Consider the following 18337-nt stretch of genomic DNA (forward strand, 5'->3'; position numbering starts at 1 on the left):
TTCTTGTCTGTCTAACTTCAACGGGCACTTACACTCTTATCAGACGTTTTCATTTACGTTGTGTATGAGATTGTTTTTAATTACACCTGGTCTTGCAATATTATGCCAATGAACGTCTATTGGGTCCTTTGTTTTCAAGCTCAACTTGACCCACCTGACAATTTTAAATCCTTCCAATAACATTATTTGTACTGTCCGACGTAAGCTTTTGAAATTCACGCCAGCGATAACAAATGGCTTGCACGAATTTGGTTCCACTGGACTTCGCTTATTAGTAGTATAGTCTGCAGATGCTTCATTTGTCTTAACGCCTTTCCTTTGCTTAACCAGTGTCATTAGTACTTTCACGAAGCGACACACTGAACTTAATAGGATGCTTTTCACCAGTTAATTATAAAACACTCGTTGTTGATGGAAACAGGGAAACGTTCGCTGTAGGTAATGTAAAGTTTTAATAATATACACAAAGAGCATCCTTAATAGAAAGAGTAGATGCGATGGTCCCACTTCAAAAGCCGTTCCAGCAGTTATAAGAAACATATAAATTAGAATTCTTTTGAGATTCTATACTACTGCTTGTGTAATAGAAACTCGCGTGGGACTCGTTGAACTAAAAAGTTCATAGTTCACCGAGAGAGTGAGAAAAATAAACATTGTCCCTGTTTAGTTAAGAGGTTTTCGTCTGTAAACAGCAAAACCAATCGGTTATTAAAATAGACACTTAGGTTTCGCGGAAACCAGGGAACAAAGACAAGGAAATTTCTGACACTGCGATGTTAGTGAGGCGATGTAAATAAAAGTGATTTAGTCTCGACAAGATGAGGAATCAAAGGCATCTATAGTTAATCACTAGTGCTTCTCGGTAGGTTTCATTTAAACTAAGTCACACACCACCATCCAAAGACTCCAAAATTGGAAAAACCATGTACAGGTTTTACAGTGTAATCGAACACTGACAACACTACCAGATGAAAGTACTGCTCAATAGTTGTCATTTGAATATACTCACACAGTAGAGTTTTAACCAAAACTTACAAGCTGGAACCAGTATTAACAGTATCTGCATGCATGAAAGCTATTCTCAGTAGTTTGAATAGTCACACACTTAAGGCTTCCGTCCCAAAACTTAAAAGTTGGAACCACCTTGTACAGCATAGTATACAGTACCACATGAAAGTACTGTTCAATAGCTTTCATTTGAATGGTTACATTGAAGGATTTTCACTACAGATATAAATCATACGAACTATCGTTTCAAAGTGTCACGATAATAATGATAATAATAATAATAATAATAATAATAATAATAATAATAATAATAATAAAAATAATAATAATACCTGTTTATTAATCTCCATTGCAGTTAAATACTAAAGCTAAATTACAAGGATACATCAACTACAAAAAGCTGTATATATTTCAGTAAAAAGTAAAATTGACAGAGAATTTTATGAAAAATGATTTAATGAAATGTTTAGTAAAGAAGCTCGTTCTATAAATATTTGAGACCGGAATAAATTTTCTATAACACAAATTTCAAGAAAAACCAATATGGCGACCGACGGAAGTGTAAATCCAGTATGGCGATCTACTGAAGAGGTCACAAACAGACAAAACCCGTGTTCAAGTAATAAAACAGTTATACGTTTTGATGAAAGTAAAGCAATAAGATTTTATTTTATTTTTCAGGTCATTACTTCTTAGGGATGCAATTTTTATAACAGCTTTTTATAACAAGGATTTGTATTTTTTACATTTTAAAATTTTTTACTCATAAGATATTGTAATCTAGCTATTTTTAAATTTTTAATTGTTTTTATAATGTATTTTAATTATTGTCATGCGCTTTTAACATGAGCCTCTGTCTCGGATACAGAGGGCAACCTCATCCCGCGCATGACATTAATAAATTGATTGATTGATTGATTGATTGATTGATTGATTGATTGATTGATTGATTGATTGATTGATTGATTGATGAAAAAAGTCTTGGAAAAAGTGTTGCCTTGTTCGTTTCATAAGATCCTTCTTATTTTTGGAATATGATTTTCAGACAAACTGTTAAAAAATCTCACCCGCATGAAACAGTGGCCAAAAAATCTTATTCTAGCTAACTATTACAGGCAGCTGATCACACCGTTACGTTGTAACTTCTTTACAAAAGGTGATTTGCGTGAATCTGACGTCATCGAATTGTAGAATATCAACAACTTACTCTACAAACCTTTTGAGGAATTCTTATCTCAAAATTATGCCATTGCATGTTATTGTATTTAATCTATACTACAATCCTTACTTTTTGTTTTAATTTAGACTTAACAAAATTTATAATAACTGCGTTACCGTGTTTATTTTAATCTCTGGAATTATAAATCATACACTGCTCTTGCACCAGTTGTTATCCCAAACATGATCACGTGACCAACTGGCCCATTTTGGTAAATAAATACTTAAAAACAATCCTCGGTTTTATCAAGCACGTGACGTATCATTATTTTAATATCGTTGTGCCGGTGAAAATGGTCCCAGTCGAGGGAAAGGTTGCTATTGCCTCTTATGATGTGTTTTGTTTTTAGAACTGATCTCTCACAATTTGACCATTACGTTCAGTAATATACAATTGTAAGCGAATTCACTGAAGTCAGTAAGTCACTAAACGAGCTCAGTGACTTCCTTGGCATCCCTAACATTTTCAACGATTTTGTTTCAGGGTGAATCGGCTAAAGTGATTTAAGTCACCGAAGTAACAACTAACTGGTGGAGTTCGACCTCAGCGGTAAGTTTTATTTGTTAGTGTTAATTTACCGCAGTGGGATTCCTTGAAAAGAATTGTGGAGAAGCTGTATGCAAATTTAGTTTCTGTGGTTGATAAACTTAAATACTATAATTTTCAGAAAAACGAGTAGATATCCATATGTCAAGGTATCTTTTAAATCGGGCTTTATATGAAGAATGAAGGAAATCCACGCCTAAATTATAAGATAAAAGACGCTTCAGTCCTCGCCGGGGTAGGAAAAGCTATATGGGTCATTTTACAATATTGATAAATAAATAGAAGATAGAAGATCTTTAAGATTTCAATCTCTCTTTTGCAAAACATTTTCTTGCTGCTGACGCTTTATTTCTCGATGCACAAGACGTCGTTATATTTTATATAAACGTGATAGTTTTTTTTTAAATCTATTAGACTTGAAATTTCTGCTAGATGTAAAATGTCTTTGAAAACAATGCAAGATTTAACAGATTCAATCTCAGTATACTCGGTAAGATTTAATTCTTTTTAGATTCATGTAGCTGAAGAGTCTATACTTTTGGTATTTTTTGATTACAACTTTATCCAAACGTTTCAAATCAACCTTTTCAAAATCTCAAAAAATCCGAAACGAGGTCCATCAACTAAACAAAACTATGGATTTGTCGAGCGGCTTTGCAAAAAAAATATTATATTGAATGCCAAGTTGCTAGGCGCTAAAACTTTATTTCTTCGCCTTTTATTTACACATGCGAGAAATTGATTGCTTCGTCGCTCGTTAACAAAAATTGGGTATTTCTCAGATAAAATCGAGAAAACGGTTAATGTGATAGCCGAATGGCCCTTAAAGACGAAATTCGTGGAACAATCTAATTCAAAACATTCAGAAAAACTGTTTTGTATTTTATTTTATCGTAGAGAAAATTAAGGTCAATGTTTTAAAACACTAGTGACAGAAATTAATAAGTACGGGAAGCAAGTGACAGACAGATGCAGGATGGTTACTCCGCATCGCTTAAATCTTGTCAGTTTTGGACAGTTTGCTTAGATCTTCCTGTTTAACGAAGTAATTTCAACACATTAGCTTTAATTTATAAATGACAGTCTTTACCCTGTTGTGTTTAATTGTCCTGATGAATTAGTTTGCCGTAGCACTGACAGGTACCTTAAATTAAATCCTGTTATTCCTTTTTGTTTGCGAGCTGGCTGGTTGCGCATAAATTATTAGGTGCCATATCACTTGTTTTCATGCCGTAAATCGAAAGAAATATTACTTCAAGCTAAAGAAACAAACATAACATTTTATTAAATCGAGTCATTCCAGCTCTCCCTGTTCAGAAAGCAGCCGCGATTGTTCTTTCCTTTTCTGGTGTCACACTGATCGATACCGTATAAGAGAAAAACGTTTTAGATAAGTCCAATATTATAGAAATGAAAACAATGGTAAGCTCAATCATTAATTACTAAAGAAAATAAAGGGGAAATAACAAAATCCTGAATTAGCGAACATCCTGTATCTAGAACGTACTGCGTCTTGGCCAGATGTAGCAATATTTCATTTGAACATTATTCTCACAAGCCGGTAAATAGCAAAAAAGGAATTCTATGTTCTAGAATATTCTTATTAAATAACGATGTGAGTATATCCGATATGAGTATATCTGATATGGACAATTTCAAGCCAAAAATGATTCTGGGGGAGTGCGAACCGTCACGTATAACCAGAAGCAAAACCCGAACAATGTTAGTAGGTGTCACTATAAATCAAAGAAATCGTGGCCACGGTCAAACACAATTGATTTTGCTCCTACTTTGACAGTTTGTATGGCTAGGTAGGTAACTGAAGGATGTGTGGTTAATTTTATGAAATATTCAATACGAAGACATAAACCCAAAATTTTGTACTTTACAGCTTCATGCTACACAGACTCTAGCATCGCTTAGTCCTTCTCTAATAAAGAAATAGTTATTAGTTTTAACTGCGGCTCATCATGAACAAACTGAAGCCGGAGTAATTAGATAGATTTTTCACATTTGAGCAAAAGTCGAAAATAAGCCTCCGGGAGGCAAAAAGCTGACCGTTAAATCTTTTGATTGAGAGAGTTCAGTCATTGCATTTGAAGCTTATTGTTCTTCATGTATGAAATCTAGTAGATGTTGTGTATGATCGATGATCAAAGTTCACACTTCAGCCATTTTTTGTGTCAGGCACGAGCGACCTCATTGGTTGATTCGAAATAAGTCATATTCTAACAGTTATTCGCAAGTCAGCAGTAATGATACATTTTATCCAGTCATTTTCCACCTGTATCAAGCGCTGATAACAGCAGTCTTTCCCAAATTAAAAAAAAGCATAGTCCGTTTAGAGTATTTAACGCCACTGCACTCACTGTTGTTTATTTCAAAGGTGCAAAAATCTTGATTTTGTGCAATTCCTTTGGCGTTTGTGTAGAATATTCGCAAGATCCAACAAAAATGAAAATGAATTTTTTAGAGAGATATGTTTAAAAAATACAGACGATTTCAGGCAAAAGCGAGTTTTTCGACTTTGTGGCCGCATTTTCGGGATTTTCTTCGATTCCTACCGAGAGGCTCTCAATGGGGTCGTGGCTTTTACGGTTAACGGTTAAAATTTGGCTTTTTACGGCTAACGGTTGATTTATTTCCAAACGGAACAGAAGAAAGTTAATAAGTAAAATTAATTCCAATAAAAAAAAAAAACGAGAGTGAACTAGTTTGTATTACTGGCCGATTACGGACATATTTACGGCAACGGTCACGCCAGAGGCCGTTTTACGGCTAACGGTTAACCCCATTGAGACCCTCTACCGACATTCAGTCAACATCCTAGACATAAACACTTTAACACATAAAAAGCACTGGACATAAAAAAGCACTGAAATATACAAAATGGTATCAGCAATGACATTTCCCAAATAATTTTTGAATGCCAAAGAGAATTACTAACCAAAGGAGAAAATTTTGTCGGTTTTGGAACATTAATATAGCCGTCATGACGTCATAAAATTCCTCCTAAAGAATGAAATCGATGGCGACGACAACAAGAAAATCGATGAAATGATTTCTGTTCTCTGTACATACGTAACGTACATACGCGGTGGCCTAATGATTTATGGGCTGGACTTCAAGTGGTCCGTATTCGAGACCTTGCAGGGGTCATTGTGTTGTGTTCAGTGCCTCACTCCACTAAGGTATATGAATGGGCACTTGCGAATTAATTGCTGTAAATGAGTAACATCCTGTTCAGGGGTAGTAGAAGTACTCCTAGATTGTTCGATGCATAACTCGGATATTGAATTCATGCATAAAAGCATCATTACTGAACAGCACATAAGAGGACGGAGTACCTAGACAACTTCAGAATTCTCGGAGTGATGCATGATATGCCAGTTATTGTAGATAGATTGTTAAAAAGACAGCCGAAGCGAGAGCGAACACGATTTTTGCATTATGTTGACGTCAGATGCTGAACACCTGCAGTATGCAGGACACATACGTATTTCCCTGCCCCCCTCCTCAGAAATTTGTTATGCTACGAATTTCTCGTGTGTCTAAAAATTGTTCTTGAATCAGGCCAATATATTAAACATATGCTCTGTACATTTGAGAGTCGCACGTGGTTTATGAAATGGTGTGGTTGTTGCTATGGTAATCAATTTTGATATGCTTCTTGTCAACAAGTTTCTTTTCTCGAGTGTAATTTCCTACAGTAAAAGTAACTTTCGAAGCCTTTCGTAAAAAAGTTGTCTCGTATTTTCAAAGATTCTTTCCTGGTTAAATACATAATTTCTCTAAAATAAACACATTTTCTCAAGTGTCGTTATATAGGAAGTTATTATCGTTTTGTTTGTCAAACCAGGTCGGTTATTAAGAAAAAAAAAACGTCAGAGTGGTTTTTTACCAAACATTGCTTTCAACAATTTCATTCATTTCCCTTCTAAATCACGCTGTTACATTTTGTACTCAGATTTGCAAATTTTACAAAGTAATATTGAAAGTTTATAATTTAGTTGTCGTTTTGGTTTTGGTTCTTTAAATGAAGTCTAACAGGCTATCAATCTTTTCTAAACGTTCTGATTTGTATCAGTTGTCGGTGTCGACACTGCGTTGGCCTTCAAAGTGTGCCGATAAATAATTTACCGTATCAGAATGATATTTGTCAAGATTTCAATTATAGGAAAAACATCAACTGAGGCAAATGCCGCCAAATTGTTATTTTTTGTTTCTTTTTATTTCCCCCCAAAACGAACGTGCCAAAATGAGACAAAAAATTCATGAATATTTTGTTGATTTCAATTAAGTGGTAAAAGTAAAGGTAAACGTGACCGACAGACTTCAAATAAAATACTGTTATTAAAATTATGTGTCAATGCCCAGAACAAACTTGAATTGCAGAAGTTCTAAATAACGGCTTTTGTGGCAACGTTTTAAATTCAGTTTGTTAGATACCCAAAACCGCCAAATGTGTGATATTTCTTTAGATTTCTGTGACAAAACCGTACGTTGAAATTAGTTTTCAATTATCTTTTTATTCTAATGATTTGATGGCTGTATGTTTACAAACACTATCACGTCGGCAGTTTTTGGCAAAGTTTAACCTCCAAAATATGCAAATATTTTAACATTGGCAGCCATTTAAATGAGCATAAATATCCTGTTGTTGTATAAAAAAAACTCAGTGTAGAATTTCAAATGTTTCGTATTTTTAGGTTAGGTATTTCCGATAATACTTCACGTGTTTTTTTCACAGCTTTACATGTAAAAGAAGAAAACTTGAAACGAAATATCCAAGGGATCATGGCTCGACATGCGTAAGTTTACAACACTGAATATTTACTTAGTTATCAAGGCAAACTGTACCTTTTTATGCAAGGCGTATTCGGTGGAATATACCAAGGTAGATTTGAAATCACTTGAACCCTTGAACCCTAACGATTCCCTGAAAGAGTGTATTTTTTTCCCGTACTTATCAACTTAAGAAAAGCGCACTGAATTCATTTTTTAAACGATATAAGACATCTATATTGTTGATTAAATTTTATAATCATTCTGGTGTCGATTTTAACAAGTTGGAGTTATCTCGTTCAAGTAGGTGTTTTAAATATTTTACTTTTTGAAGAAAATCATGATGGTTTTGCTTTCATTTTTTAAAGTTTTGATAAAACTTTCGAGTACATGAAAACAGTATTTTACTTAACACTTAGAGAAGGATCTGAAATTATAAATATTAATTTGTTACAAAGCAGACACATTTATTATTAAAAAAATTCCCGTTTGCTTTGTGAAGTCAACTTCAAAGACTGGTTTCTACATGATTTACAGGCGAAAACTCAGTGGCGAAGAAATTCTCCCAGAGGAATCCGAAAAACAGATTCAGATTGAATAATATTCAACATATTGCATTGCTTTCCCTTTCAAGAAGACAAGGAATGAGACTCGAGTAGTGCGCTTGCGGCAAAAACGTCAAGGCTGTCGTATAGCCATGATCAACCGTCTCCACACTTTTCCTCCCAATATTGCCCAGAATCATTCTCTGTTCGCGTTTTGCACGTAGTAGCGGGAGCGAATGAAAGGCGGCTGTATTCGCAGGCTACATTATTCAAGGAAAAAATTATCGTGTTAAATATTGAAAAAGAAACAGATCAGTATCGCTTTCATTTAAATGGCTACTCTCCAGGATTTCGTCCACAGGCCAAACAGTTAGAATCGCACTACATCGCCTTAAGCTTTGAGTAGCAGTATAAGTGTCGGTTAACGAACACCGATAACCGCACTCATTCCTCCTTTCGTAATTAAGAATTGCGCTCGTAAGCTTATTATTCTTCCAGTAGGAAGATGGACTGCTCGATATCTACTTTTAAAGGAGCTTCGTTACGGAAACACATCTTGAAAAAATTGGCAAGTCTTCAAGTTTCTTATTTTCCTAGTCTTCGTCTGTCGAAACCATCCTTGGTTATTTTCGGTTTTTTATTACTCCTTTGGTGTTTTTCTTCGTTAGAAAACTATTGTTTTGTTGTTTTCTTCAACTTGAAAGTAATCAGAAAAATTTCTTAAAATATTGTAACACCGGCTCCTTTAAACCTAGATCGCAACTTTGTAAAACGAATACCTCTAAAAAATAGCCAATGACACTTTGAAGCCGTCAACGAGCACTTGAATAGTGTTTCTTTGGTTCAAGCGGACAATAGATTTCGAAAATGATTGAAAAACCGGAACGTTAAATCTTGATGACTTTTTAGTGCTTCGGATATTTTCTTGCAAACAGCACTTTTTCCTTTAATTTTATTCTCATACATTTCACATCTCGTCTATCTTGTCACTCTTTCTTGTAAATTTATTTATTATAATTTAAATTTACTTTGTGATAAGCAAGTGCTTTTTACTCAAAATGTAGTGAACTTCAACCAGCAGCAAAACGTTTTATCATAATTGGAGTAATTGGTAGCGATTATATATGGTGATCACCCTGAAGTCGACTTTTAACCTTTCCGCTATTATGACAAGAAATAAACTCAACTACTGGTTAATTTCAATCCTATTTTTTAAGTTGTATATTAGCTAGATCTTTAAATACACAAGCTGAAGTACGTTTTAGACCGTTTTTGTTTCGAAACTGGGAACTGAAAACACTTGAAGTTTTATATTTTTATTCTCCTTTTCTTCACAAATTATTATACACATATATCCGAAATGTCAAGTGAAAACAAGAATTGTGTTAAATAATTTTTTTTTCTCACAACTGTAATCTGAAGAGTAAACGTGTTAGTTAAGCTTGATGTTCAGTAAGCCGTTTCGAAACCCGAGCGTTTTAACAAATTTTGGCAACGGCATCGTCATCGTATTATGAACTTTATTAAAGTTTCTGAAAAACATTTAGCCTGTGAAAGCTAATTGAGGACACTAAAAAACATATGAAGAATTATTTTCAAAAAAATTGTTCCTGTAATTTAAATACAATACATGTTATTTATTAAAATTTGTAGAAGTAACAAAGTTATCTTCAATTGATTGAAAATAAACCTCAAAGTAGTGGCCTATTTAGGTGTAGTAGATAACAAACAAGAAGCCACGAAAACCAAACCTGACCTAGGATGCCTTAAGGATTGGACAGAATTGAGATAGATTGCGAACGAGGATCAAGGCTTTATTTTGTACTTTTCATATCATACGATTCATATCTTGATGCAGCTGTCAAGCTGCGATAACATAACATAACATAGCATAACTTAATTTTCCTCACACTTTTTTACAGAGCATTGAAAAAAAACAATAACAATTTTTTTTATGTTTACAACTATATACGTAAATTATTTTCCCTAGATATCCTTTTTCTTGACAAAATTTTCTTAAATTATGGTCTTTTGCGTACAAAAAAGAACCACGAGAGGTTAGAAAATCTTTTGTTGTCACTACACGAAGAATGAGAGGAACTGCTGTCTATATCAATGCAGGCGTGTTAAAGAATTGTTGAATTTAAACTTTCTAAATCGAACCATTTCGCCTTTTGAACTTCAATACAATTTAACTGACAATTAAGGAAAGCAAAGAAAAAAATATATCTTTTCTCATCGCGAAGTTAAAGCTGCAAACGCCTCGTATTTGTATCGATATCCTGTTTCAATATCAATATTCGTATCGTGAAAAGAAATACCGCGATATATCAGTATCGTCACGTGACACAGGAAGTAGCTCCGGTAACGGGGGACGTGCATGCTGCTTAGATTTCGAAATCAGGCAGTTCTATTTCTCACGTCACTATTTTGAGTGCTACATTTATTGAAATTAGCCTGGACATAGTTAAATATTGCAATAGGGTCTCACGCAAAAACACTTATTTGGAATAATACCTATATTTATTCTCATTTGCTTAAATACTTCCAGCTACTCGAGTTTGTTAATTTATATATTCGACGGGCAAACACCTTTAAAAGATACTCTGAAATTTTAAACCGTCAGTCACACGTACTTCAACTCGCTCTTTTTGATATTAAGAAGCAAGCATTTCTTTCGATAACGATTTTGCTACAACAAAATTGTAACAAATCGAAGTTGATTGTTTAGATAATTTCCTGACAGGCCACTCGTTTGAATTATTCTGAATATTTTTACCAAGGTAGAATATTTCGTTTTTTGTTTTATGGAGACAGAAACCGTGATGCTTTTAGTGATAAAATCTCGTCATTGATCAAAAGCGGGAATGAATTGGAAGAGGGAAACTGTGCGCCAACTTATACCTGTTTATCGGTTTTACTTTTTCGTCTTGATAAGAGAGATCATCTAATGTTGTCCTTTAAATTAGCTATATTACAATATATTCAGCCATTTTTTTGCATTGTACAAAGCTTAACTTCTTCCGCATTCGAAGGAAAACCCCAAATACAAATAGTTCGCATTTTTCTATAAAAACTTCAACGGGTTGTGTATTATAATAAAGGCAAAAAAGCAAGAATGGCACAATTGCAAAGATTATTTGCTCTTTGTTTTTATATATATACATTTGAGAAGTTTTAACAAATTTATTCAATTAAATGTATTTTTGCGTGTGGTAAATTAATTTATTTTAACGTGTTATTCCTGGTTAGCCGTTGTTCCCCCACCCTCCTCTTCTAAGCGATTTGCATATTTCATCAAATGCCTGCTGGCTTCTTTCTTCCTTTTGACAATGTTGTCTGGAACTTGTCCCGTTGCTTGTTAACCGACCGATGTCTGTCCCTGCCGTTTGTTTAATTTCTTTGTTTTAATAATTAATATCGGAAACAAGTGGTTCCTCGGTCAAACACGTCTGTTTGTCACGGTGTTTAAACTTGCCTGTTGCAATCATACAAAGCAGAAAACTCAACTTACTATCGGGTGAGGTCTGTTACTCGCTTGCTAGAGATTTTGAAAGGCGTTCCAAACCTTAAACGTTTAACAGTGTTTTTTTTACATCCTATTACAGATAAAAGAGAACTTCAGCTCAGATGAACATACAGCCTGGTGAAAGGGGAAAATAACGCTGAACATCTTATTTGCCATGTAAGTCTGCAAGTAAAGTCCGTTGTTTTTTAAAGCATTCTTTTGCTGTAACCAGCAAGATAATTCTTACATTTTAAACCTTTTAAGGCCTTTAGCGCACTTATTTCATAGTCGCCTAAACAAATATTGCGCAGTTTTATTATTTAAACTGGCCTCTTCTGGACTCGCAAAAGAGAAAACATCAGTTTGTTGAATTTGATGTCTTGCATACAATTTCAAGGTACCTATGCAAATATGAAATATGCGTTTTAAGTAAAACTCGGAATTGATAAACTTAAGGCTTGGCATTTTCCCTCCTTCTTGTATATTTGGCGTGCATCTTTCTTAAATGTCGCCGGCGTTAAGTACTAAGCATACGAGGGTAACCTGTATTAATCAGAATATTAATAAACCTTGACAGATGTCTCCTTAACTTGAACTAGTCAAAATAACAAGAAAAAAGCAACATCAGCCAATGTCAAATTGACAAAAAGGCACGCAGAGCAATACTGAAATAAATTGGAATACTGAGAGCAGAAATTGCCAATGTTGCGCCATTACACACATGCAGACTTATTCTTTAAGCATTGCTCGGTTTCTCGTGAACATGGATGCAAAATTGTATTGGAAATCAATTATAAATAACTTCCTGTGTCAGGAATGCTGCGTTATGAAATGAACTATCCGGCTTCTCCTGGCGTCCCTAAGACTACTACGAGGAGTTTGTGGTAAACTGGTCACCGTTTTACATGTCAAGTCATCAGTAGCAAATTCATCACATGTCATCTGAATAACTGTCATTTTACGTGACGTATGTGAATGATTTTGAGAGACTTGTGAGGAACAGCGATTTGTATGTAAATGAATGTTACATTTATGCCTTGTTCCGTATGTGCGAGTTTTACTTCACGTTGAATCGTCTCTTACGTCTCCTTAGGAGTTGTAGGCGCCATTACACACATGCAGACTTATTCTTTAAGCATTGCTCGGTTTCTCGTGAACATGGATGCAAAATTGTATTGGAAAATCAATTATAAATAACTTCCTGTGTCAGGATATGCAATGGCGTTATGAAAATGAACTATCCGGCTTCTCCTGGCGTCCCTAAGACTACTACGAGGGAGTTTTTGTGGTAAACTGGTCACCGTTTTACATGTCAAAGTCAATGTCAGTTAGCAAATTTCTTATCACGATGTCATCTGAATAACTGTCATTTTACTCAACAAGAAACGGAACGTGACGTCATAATGTGACAAAAATGAAAATTCAAATTGAGAGAAAAACTCTTGTTGCAGGAACAGCGATATTTTTTTTGTATTTAAGTATTTAAATTTAAATCGAATGTTACATTTATGCCTTGTTCCGTATGTGCCGAGTTTTTACTTCACGTTGAATCGTCTTCTTACGTCTCCTTAGGAGTTGTAGGCGTCTTTAGGCGGAGATATAAATCGGAATATTATTTCGAAGCTTAGCGCGTTTGAAAATTAAGTAACATCTGCCAGACAACCCATTACCAGTTTGCACGATCTACTTCAAAATGATTGACACTTGTAATTGGCGAAAACTGCCGCTAAAAATAGACTGAATCTAGCTTGTTCAACGTATAAAACCTTACTGGTTCATTTTCAAAAAATAATTCAGTATTACTTGGATGGTGGATGTTTGGCGCTCATCAGACAGTATCACATTAGACAGTATCATTCTGTTTTTAAGACTTTCTATTCAGGGTGAAGTTGAAGTTTTCTTTTTTTGAAAAAAGTAAATTGTATATTATTTTTATATTATGTTTTAAAGTATATTGTTTTGAACACAAAAATTGATCATCTTGCTGCAGTTTTCTGCCATAGCCCGTTGTTAAACATTCACTATTCTATCCGTTTACAGGATGTTGTAACTGAAGCCATTAACCCAATAAGCACATGAGACAGTGGCACCCAAATGGCTTATGAGGACGCTTGTCTCCCCCCTCCCTCGAACGGTCTCGAAAAGAAATAGCCCCGGGTGTATTTCTTTGAAAGACCTTTAGAAATGGGTTTATTACGTTTTATACGCAGATTTGTAATATGAAGAAGGGGGGGCTTGAAAGAGAGAGGAACTCTTTCTCTTGGGGCCTTTTGCAGTAAAGAGCTTTGAGTTTGCAAAACATTTAACGCACCGAAACTGATGACAACAATGATTAATTCTGTGCATTCCTCGTAGAAGGATCAACTTTTCACTAACATTTTAAGTTTCCAGTTGGGCTTGAAAAGAAAAAAAATTATATATTGTGGGGAGCGGGAATGGCGCGGTGGTAAAAGCGTTCGCCTTCCACCAATCATTGCCAGTCATTGGTAACCATGGCAAGAGTATAACCTGTAAAAAAACCCTTAATTTTAGCTCTAAGTGCTTAAAATTCAACAACAAGTCCACTGACCCACATTTCTTATTATTGAACAATGATCAGCATGTTTAGATACAACTTTTTGCAAAGTCAACCACCCCCCCCCCCCCCGCCCCTCCTACCCCTTCAGCTCTCGTGGGGTCGAAAATTGGCAAACTGAGTTCCTGATAATAAATGTTAACAGATCACTTTGCTAATGTGTGCGAAAAACGACCATTTTAATATAAAGCTTTAAATCTATTTTTAGCAGAGGCAACGGACAGGTAAAATGATTTTAGTCTAGGCACTTGTTCGCTCACACGTAGAATTGGCCATTTGCTAATGTGCGTGGGAGTGTAATCATCATAGATGTCATCCTTTTCGAAAAGACACGCAAGCTTTTTCTTTTCGGGCACATTCACAGAAAGACTTTTAAATGCTTCAAATCCCTTTTATCATTTACCCATGACAAACCTACCCGAAAAACCTAAAATGGAAACTTTGGGAGATGCCTTTTTTTGAAACTAGCTAGAATAAAATCAGCAGCGATGTCAGCACGTAGCTTGAGACGTGCAATACTGATTTTATGTAATCAAGAGATGTGCAATGACATATCATATTTCATGATCTAAAGCCTTCTATGGATGACAGAAAATCGCCAATTGCCATCGGATAACCCTAATTTGTCATATTCCAATATTTGTCATATTCCATACATATTCCAAAATAAATCACTGCGCTTGTCGCAAAGAAATTTATTGGCCATAAATAAATGGAGATATCTCATTGCTAGCTTTTGATAATGTAAAAAAGGTATCAAGTGTCGCTGCAATATGAAGAGTTCGCTCTTTTTTGTCACACATTATACGTTACCAACGAAGCTAATTCTCGCTTTTTTCGTTGCAGACTAGCTAGGAAGCTATTAAGAACCTTAGGAACTGAAGCCAATAAACATGACCTCGAACAATTTGTTTATATGAATACATCCCCAACAAGGTGATTAATTCAAGTCCATCTCTTCTTATAAAGGTAAGACAAGTATTTTCAGAACTGTTGTCCTTCTATTCAATTAAAACGCATGGAAGCATGGAATTTTAACGTCAGAAAATAATAATCTGAGCAACGTGACTAGCTCTGCTTGTATTTTACCTAATAGGCCAGTGCGCAGTTTCCACTAAGTCTTAGTGCAGTGGAACCTCGATTTAACGAACCTCTATATAACGAAGTCCTCGATATAACGAACGATATTTTTCGTCCCAGTTATAGCAAAACATATGGAAAAGAACCTCGATATAACGAAACCTCGATATAGCGAACACATTTTGCCAGTCCCTTGCCCCTTCGTTATATCGAGGTTCTACTGTGGTAAGATTGTGCACATCACAGACTGCAAATTTAAGATAGCTGGAAAAAGATTATACTGACCAAACTCGAGGGGTACGAATTTGCTACAAGTGGTCACATTTTACATTTTCTATTGGTTCTGCCCAATTTACTGGGACATTTTCCACGCTTTAAAACCGTGAAGAAAAAAAACCCCTCAAATTGTAAATATTTACGTAAGCGTCTTTTTTTACCAAACGTTTTCGGAGAATCATTTCGTTTTTTAGTAACAGGAAAGGGCACGTGGTTTACAAACATTTAATTTAATTTGCACACGTACGTTAACCTTAAGTTTACCAAAAAATAATAATAATAATTCACGAATAACCAGAGTAGCTGGTAAAATTTCACCCAGAATAACTAAAGAAACTAATCTAGCTGGGTCGCTTATCTGACAAATTGAAGAGAATAAGATCGATATGTAAAGAAATAAGCACACACACAAACATGAAACAGAGAAAACATAAAAGAAATAAAACTGGCACACAATTATGAAAATGTAAAAAAACGGAAAATAGATAGCACAGAGTATGCGGCAATGTATGAAATTGTAAGAATAGAAAGAAATAATTTAGTTTAAATACAAATCAAACAAAATTAATAGAGAAGAAGGCAAAACGATCAAATCTTAATGTATAATTTCAGCGCTTTTTTTGTTTTCCTTTTTAACTCCTCATCTTTAAATTCCATACTATTGCCCTTAATTATGTCGAAGAATGAATTATAAACATTTGTTCTCACGGAGGAACAGAAGAAATCAGGAAAATTTGATGGCGACCATGTAATTAAAAGGCTAGAGATAAGCCATACTATATACAACTATGTCAACATCATTTAGACCAGATTTGTTCCATGCAATCAAATTGTGCAATAATATCTGAGAACAATTAACCCCCCCACAAAATCTGCGAGAATAATCGTCTGACACACATCTCATAGGAGAAATACTGACATGTTATGTTTGTAGGATTACAATTCGTATTACCAGACTCGCCATGTGATGATTATCAGACTTGCCATGTTACATTTTTTTCATAACAATTCTTAAAGACTTATTACACCACATATTATGCGAGTGCCATGATACGACTCTCGTCTTCCGCCTCGTAACCGCGCACTTCGGAGAAGCATGGTTATCAAAATCGTGTGGTTAAATGGAAAAGAAAAACGTTATATAAACAGCTTATTCAATGAAAAGCTCTGATATGCGACTGGGTGGTTTTTATTGTCCTTGTCCCCTAAAGCATCGAGTAAAATAACTGACTCATAAGAAAAAATACCCAGCCGTATTTCACAACTTCAATTCCCGCTGAATAAGTGACTTCTTTTTTAATTACGTACGTTTATTGTGAAGAATTCACACATTTGTATCGATAAAAACGTTGGCAAGTTTTTCAGTCAATAAAATTTTTTTGTTGTATGCCCATTTTGTTTTTCTGTGCTGTGGGCGGAGAATAATCTCCAAAGGTCAAGGATTGAAAAAACAGTACTGGATTGGCGTTTGTGCGTGTATCATGCCGACTATCTTGGGAAAGCTTTTCGTACAATTAACTAAGAACCGCCAGGATATAAGGGATATTAGTCGATAAGCTTTAACAGGATTTTAGCGCATTTCGGAGAGAACTGTTTTAGTCTGGAGCGGCATCCATTCCCAATATGACGTCATGGGAGGTAAATATATGCGACGTCGCGCTCTTAGAGGTATCATCAGCTTTTGCCCGAGGCAATACCTGTGTTTAGGTTCTACCGATAGACTTTTTACAATGCTTTTAAAAAACAGGAAAACGAAAAAATCTAATTGGTGAGTGTAAGACTCAACGAGGATTTATTGTCGAGTTAACTGTCGGCTTCAGGAAATGTGGCATTTAAGGAAATTTGGGAAACGCCATCTCCAAATTTGGTCGACGGCTTTGTTTTGTGTTGGCGTTGATTGGTTGTTTGAATTCTTCAAGCTAAATTTATTTTGTCGAATTCGTTTTTTTTTTTCAAAGAAGCTCATTTGCGACACTTTGTTTTTGTCAAATGACAAAGACTAAATAAACTCGTTTAACCGAATTCTCATGAACGAATGCGCTTTGTTAAGCCTTCGGTCTTCCACCCAAGCATCGTAAGTTATAATTCTTTACAGCTTACGCCCGCCTGATTTAAGCGAGACAACTTTCTTTGGGGCACATAATGGCCAATTAAACGAGGTGTAAAGATCGAAGGAAGAAAAATAATTTGCACAGTGTAAAGCCTAGATGACGTACGTCCGAATTATTTATGGAAATTCTTTTCAGGGACTTCTGGTTGTCTGGGAAATTATATTGGGACTATTTTGTTGGTCGCTTCCGAGTTTTTACTACACCTTCAAGACAAAGCTTAAAAGGCCTTCAGCGTTCAAGAGATATCGGTTTTGTCGCTCATAGGTTGTTTTTAAACGCATTTTTCGACTATTGCAAAAAGTGAAGTGTACGAACCACACGTCGCCGACTATTATTGGGTTCAGAACAGCACGACAGCCCTTAAAGTGCAAAGGTAAACATTTTGCTTTGCTAGTTGATGCCTTCATGCAAACAGAATTGAAATGTTGGGTTTAACTTACATCCCTTGCAGAAGTACACTTTTGTACAAATCAAGGGTTTCATTATCGAGATCGCTTGTGCGTTCAATTTAACGAGAGGCTAACTTTTAAACCGCAAATGATAAACGAAATGCAAACAAAATAACTTGTTGTGTACCTGTCCACACATCTGATAAGCGGTATAATGGTCCAATCCCTTTCAGGAGAAAATGATGTTTGTAAGACATAAAAACAAAATATTCCATAGTAGTAGAAAACGGGTTTT

The 18337-nt window shown here is 35.2% G+C and overlaps 1 protein-coding gene across 15 annotated transcripts in view; it reads left to right on the top strand.

Annotated features, from left to right (window-relative positions):
* The window catches only part of LOC144652525 (gamma-aminobutyric acid type B receptor subunit 1-like), a 58526-nt gene that overhangs the window by 9085 nt on the left and 31104 nt on the right, over positions 1-18337 (top strand). For 3 of the 15 annotated variants that reach the window (XM_078512555.1, XM_078512557.1, XM_078512556.1), the window contains 4 exons: positions 2711-2776; positions 7524-7584; positions 11712-11788; positions 15033-15155. The gene's annotated coding sequence lies outside the window, so the exon portion shown is untranslated. Of the gene's footprint in view, positions 1-2522; positions 2541-2606; positions 2623-2710; positions 2777-7523; positions 7585-11711; positions 11806-15032; positions 15156-17890; positions 18027-18337 lie in introns of those variants that run through there. The other 12 variants (XM_078512563.1, XM_078512565.1, XM_078512564.1 and 9 more) reach the window with 10 other exon arrangements.

The sequence above is a fragment of the Oculina patagonica genome, chromosome 4 (genome assembly GCF_052425735.1).
Source record: "Oculina patagonica isolate OP01 chromosome 4, crgOcupat, whole genome shotgun sequence".
NCBI lineage: Eukaryota > Metazoa > Cnidaria > Anthozoa > Scleractinia > Oculinidae > Oculina > Oculina patagonica.